Source organism: Plasmopara halstedii (genome assembly GCF_900000015.1).
Source record: "Plasmopara halstedii genome assembly, contig: Scaffold_525, whole genome shotgun sequence".
NCBI classification, from domain to species: Eukaryota; Oomycota; class Peronosporomycetes; order Peronosporales; family Peronosporaceae; genus Plasmopara; species Plasmopara halstedii.
Genome location: NW_020187445.1, coordinates 524,796 through 530,457, shown reverse-complemented (window position 1 = coordinate 530,457; position 5,662 = coordinate 524,796).

Genomic DNA, 5,662 nt, shown 5'->3' with positions numbered 1-5,662 from the left:
AAAATTTGGCGTGATCGTCATCTGCTTTACGGCAAGCAGTTGGCGACCACGTCACACTTTTGCCGCAGATAAAAATAAATAGAAAATGTCGGTTTTGAATTCCAACCGAAGAGTCTATTAGCCTTAGTTAAGGTACTAAATACTCTTGGAGGTAGCGGATTGCGATCCGCTATACTCGTATTGGTTCTTGTCAAGAACGAAAGGTCGGTGACATAAATTACGCTTCCTCAAGCGCAAAGCTACGGCAGCCCCGCTGCATCCTCGGAGCATACCCAAAATCAGGAGTATCTTCGTTGAACTCACTTATTGCCAAACAAGACCCGGAAACCTGCGTGGTTCCCGTGATCGATTGCTTTAAACGCGATTCTTGGTAAGGATGTCGAGGAAGGAATTGTTTGCGATGAAGTATGCATTTGGCAACTTCAGGATGCACCTGCTCGGCTCCAAGCCGTTTGTGTTCTACACAGGTCATGCGTCATAACGCACTGCGTCTCAGTCGCCTCACCTCTCGCAGAGTATAGCCAGGTGGCTCTCCTTCTTCGCCGAGAATAAATTCGAGGTGAAGTATTAGCCAGAAAAGCAGAATGATTTGACTGTTGCGTTGTCACGCAGGCCGGATTTCGAGCTTGCTCACGTCATGACGGTGACGTCTTCAGCGGCGGATTTGATCCGTGTCGCATACGCGGGTGATGATATGTGTGTAGCGCTGCTACGGGCTCCCGGGAGCACGGGGTTTGTACGCTCGGACAAGAAGTTGTCGGCGTGACTACGTGCACGGTTGCACCGATATTTACTGAACAATGGATTGGTGAATTATACAAATCGATGGATACGTCTAGGATTGTGGCTCCTCACGATGAGGATTTGAAATACCGTATTCTGTATGAGGGCCAACTCAGTGGTCATCTCGGTCGCGAAAAAAAACTACAGCTCTGTAATTGCTACTACCGTTGGTTCAAGCTGTACAAATGGACGAGAACCGTTGAGCGCACGTGTGAGAAATGTCAAAGGGTAAAACCCTATTCGAATGCGGCGGCGCAGCTGGCCAGTTTGCCGATATCATCCGGGTGTTGTTAAATCAGAAATTTAGACTTTGTGTTTTGACTGCTGAAGGACACGGCAGGCAACACGGGTGTGGTGGCCTTTGCGGACCGTTTGAGCAAGATGTCGCATCTTGCGGCGGTGCCAGACACTATCGACGGTGTGGGTACAGTGACGCTGTTTGTCGATCGTGCCTTTCGACAGCTTGGACTCTCGGAGTCAATTGTCTCTGACGGAGACCCACGCTTCACTGGGAAGTTTTGGTCTACCATCTTCAGGGTGCTGGGCACGATGTTGACTATGTCATCAGCGGATCATCCGCAGATCGATGGGCTCGTGAATCGCGTCGTCGAAGGCGTTTTTCGCAGCGTCTGTGCTTGAACGCTGGACCACCGGAGCGCTATGTTACCACTCGTAGACTTTGCTCTGAACAATGCAGTGCACTCATCTATCGGCTATCCGCCGTTCCACGTGAACGGGCTCATTAATCTTCGCGTCCCGCTGACGCTGCCATGCCATGGCTCAGGGCTTGGTGGTGGGTGCCCAACCGACTAGCTTTTGTCATTCCCCTCACCGTACGAAAAGAAGTTGGAGATTTCCTGTCTTCTAGACTGAGTGTCTTACGACACGTTCGCGATGCGATGGCTGAAAGCCAAGACTTGCAGAAGAATATGCATACGGAAGGGAAAGAAGAAATGCTGAAAACATTTAGGTCGGAGACCTGGTTTTACTAAAAGCAAAAAACCTTCATATACATGAAGTATCTGCTGCCTTTAAGACGAAGCTCCATTTACGGTACATTGACCTTTTGCGGACCTTTTGCGATCGTATACGCTGAAATTTCCGAGAATGACCAACCCGGTGTATTCTTGTGGGTTTGTTCAAGCCGTACCGGGATCTGGGGCAAGTGATCGCGGAAGCATTGGCACCGGAGCGGCACCAAAAGGCGCTCGTCCACCTAGAAGTTGATCTAGCAACTGGTTCTGAGCCCGGAACTACAATTACCGTTTCCAACGGCGCAAGGTGTTCCAGCGTCGCACAAAGTGACGTATTAGTCTGCTCGACGGCTAGGAGCCGCTCCGACAGTGCACGATAATCCTCAACGCGAGGCAGTCGGTGCACAAAGTGCCCTAGGCTCTTGAGATCTTTTGCACAGCGGTAGACGACCTCGGAGAGATGCTCGGCAGAATGTCAATTCCGACAGACTTTGGCCTCCTACGCTCGAAGAGATTTGTGAGTCACCGGACGGCGATCAACTATGTCTCATCGCCCGCCGCCGCCTATTCTCGATGAGAATGGTCGCATCCACTAGCATTTGGAACGCCTTGTGGGTCGACGTCGCCGACGGGGCGAGCCCAATATCTGGTGAAGTGGCGTGAATATTCAAACTCCGCGAACTCGTGGGAGTTTGAGGTGTGACCTTGGCAAGACTGCACAGACGTCGTGGACACTTATGATCAGAAAGATCATGACCTTTCGCGTGGTCTTGTGCACCGCGCTTTTCGGCAGTTGCCCGGGAAGCCGGAGGGCATGAGCTGAGCTCAAGTTATGGCCCTGAGCTGCTGTTGTCGTAGACTCACCCGTGTGAGAAACAACAGAGCTTGCAGGAGCGTTATGGACTGTCCCATGTGTCTGAGGGTTACAATACGCGGGAACTCGGCCTTGAGCCTCGAGTTTGGCAGCCTCAAGTCAAAGATAGCGGTCAACGTGCACGTCCACTTCCTTGTGGCTTCGCTGTATGGTAGACATAAAAAGAACTCCGGTGCCACTGCACACATCGCTCAAAGATCACATTATCATCTGCAGCGGTTTCGCCAGGGGCGAGTACCACACCGATAGTCCGCATTGCGGGAACAGGAGCTTCTCCTTTTCGAGCTCAAAGTCGAGCGCGGTACCAATCCATTGGGATCTCTTGAGGTACTAAAAACGGAGCATGCAGAGCTTTTCGCAGATCAAGCTCAGCTGGTGTATGTGGCCAGCGCCCGACTACGTTGACGCCTAACGATCGAGTGATCGCGTCTTTCTCTTCAGTGGCGGGATCCGCCGAGCGAAAGCCATATTCCACATGAGGGTCTTATCCGAACGTATGTACGAGCGCGGGCGAGACGCCCTGTGAGCAGCTTCCAATTGCTGCTCCTGTGCCTCGTCGAAGCGATTGGTAATTATACCACTTTTTCCGAAAGCCGAGTGGTCGGGAACGGACATGTGTTCGCAGGGTATGAGCTGAGCTCACGTCGCGCCGTTGGCGCACTTCATCTTGCTCGTCATCCCATGCTGGAAAAGGGGTGTTCGACTCGTATTCGACTTCCTCCAACTCCTCAGCGAGGAAATTCGTCGTCCGGGGCGGGCGCGTTGTGTTGCGCCCAGTTGCCAAGAGCTTAAAATGTGCTTCCCGTGAAGCCGCGGACGTACTGTCCGGTGATGCACCCTGTGGAGAAGAAAAAGAAGGGTTTAGCCGCGGGCGCCCTCGCTATCAGCTAGGTGTTTTGCGTGTCGTAGACACAACCCATAGAGCGAAGAAGGTTTAAAGTTGTTCCTTAAGAACGTTAACGTGTCCCAGACACGCGAGCCTCGTATGAGAAGACCGTTTAATGTGAATTGGGGATATTCTCAATTTTAACGGGTGAGAGTGTAACGGTGTTACACTTGCCCTTGTGAGAAATTGCGGGTTGCACAAGATGGTGCGACCGTACAAAGGTGTGTACTACACAAGTTAGTTTAATCACACAGCGGTGTGTCTACACCGTAACAAGAAGTCGCAATGTGGCAGGAATGCAGTAGTAATGCATATTTCTATATGTATTAGGTTTTGCTATATGAATTAGGTTTTACTAAAAAAATTATGAAAACCAAAGGTTATAAATATTAGCGGCTCTGACGCAACTAGAAAAATTAGATACAGTTTTGATCTTGAACAGAAGTGCTCGTTCGCCTTGGTCAAGGCTTTAGTACTTGAAGCTAGCGGATTGCGATCTGCTACACTCGTACTGGTTCTTGAAAAGAACGTAAGGTCGGTGACCTTAGCTTAGATTCATCTTGACAAAGCGCTACGGGAGCCCCGTTGCAGTCACTGAAATCGCTTACATCAGAATAGTCGTGGACTGGGTATTTCTTCTCCGCAGCCTTGAGCTGGCGAGATTCAAACCCGATCACCTGATCTCACCCTTCGGCGTTTGCATTCAACAATACACAGCCGATGGCATGCCGAAGCGTCACAGACGACACTAAAAGGAATATCAGGGTCTGGTAACGCCAGCATTGGTGCATCAAGCAGGCTGTCTTTGCTTCTGTCAAAAGCCTCCCGATGCTCGATGTCCAAACACCATTCCTTATCTATTTTAAGAAGATAAGACAATGGCCGTGCTATTTCCGCATAATTTGCGCTACACTGATGCAAGTAGTTGACGAGGACAAGCCACTTGCGCAAGTCCTTTTGTCTCTTTACCCCTGGCCAGTCCACAATGGCCTTGACCTTTGCGGGATCCGCTCGAAGGCCTCGCTTCCCAATAAAACACCCTAAAAAGGGATTTCTTTCGCGCCGAATATGCATTAGCACACAGCCTATTCGTGCGCATGCATTTGAGAACCGCTTCTAAATGAACGATGTGATTTACCTCATCTGTACCCCCGTGCCCCGCGCGAATGTGGACGAAGGTGGGCCTGAACAACTGCATCACAAGACATTTTAATGTTGGTGGTGCATTTGACAGCCCTTGGGGCATCATTATCAACTCCCAGAGCATCCCGCTCGGAGCACTCACCGCTGTCAGCGGAATATCACTCGCTCTCATGAGCAATTGATAATACCATCGACCAAGTCAAGTGCGCTGTACATTGTACAACCGGCCATTTTGCTTTGGAGAACATGCTTTTTAGGAATTCAGCGTCTGTGCCGGAACGGTGGCAGTGTTGAGCTTATTGTAAGCGTGAACGATATGCCACTTGCCGTTCGGCTCCCGGACACAAAACGTGGGTGTCGAATGAAAAGACTTTCTCTCACGCACCATTTCTGCATCGTGCTTCGCATGGAATAAACCGTCAATGACATCACACTGCTCTTTGAGCAGGTGCTATTGGCGTGTTCCGCATTATTTAGTTCTCGAAACCACGCCAATCCCACCTCGGTTCGGAGATAGGACCGACGGCGGTTCTTTGGAGTCGACGTCTTGAAATGTCTTGACCAAAAAATGATACGAATTCGAGGGATACTTCAGGATCGACAATCCACTTCGTGCGTCAGCATCCTCTTAGTGTCCTTCAAGACAGCTTCATACAGAATCGATGACGAAAAAATCTTCTCGTTCGGTCATATAATGTCGGCTAAATCGCTTGCCTTCAATGCACCGCCAAACTCTTCGAAGGACATCTCGTCCAGCTAAAGAAGAGCATCCATCGCAGGAATAGCCTTGAGACACCGATAATGTATTGGACAAGAGACCTGTGCATGGCTCGCACGCTGAACGTGAAGTGGCACACGTAACCCACTGAGCGCTGCTCAAGTATTAAAGCAGTCGCTGCAAGCCAAGAGTGAAACGGTCTGACAAGGTCCGAGTCATCAAGGGCGAAACTCTTGTGATGCGTGTGGAGTGGCACGCAATCCACTGAGCACTGCTCGCGTTTA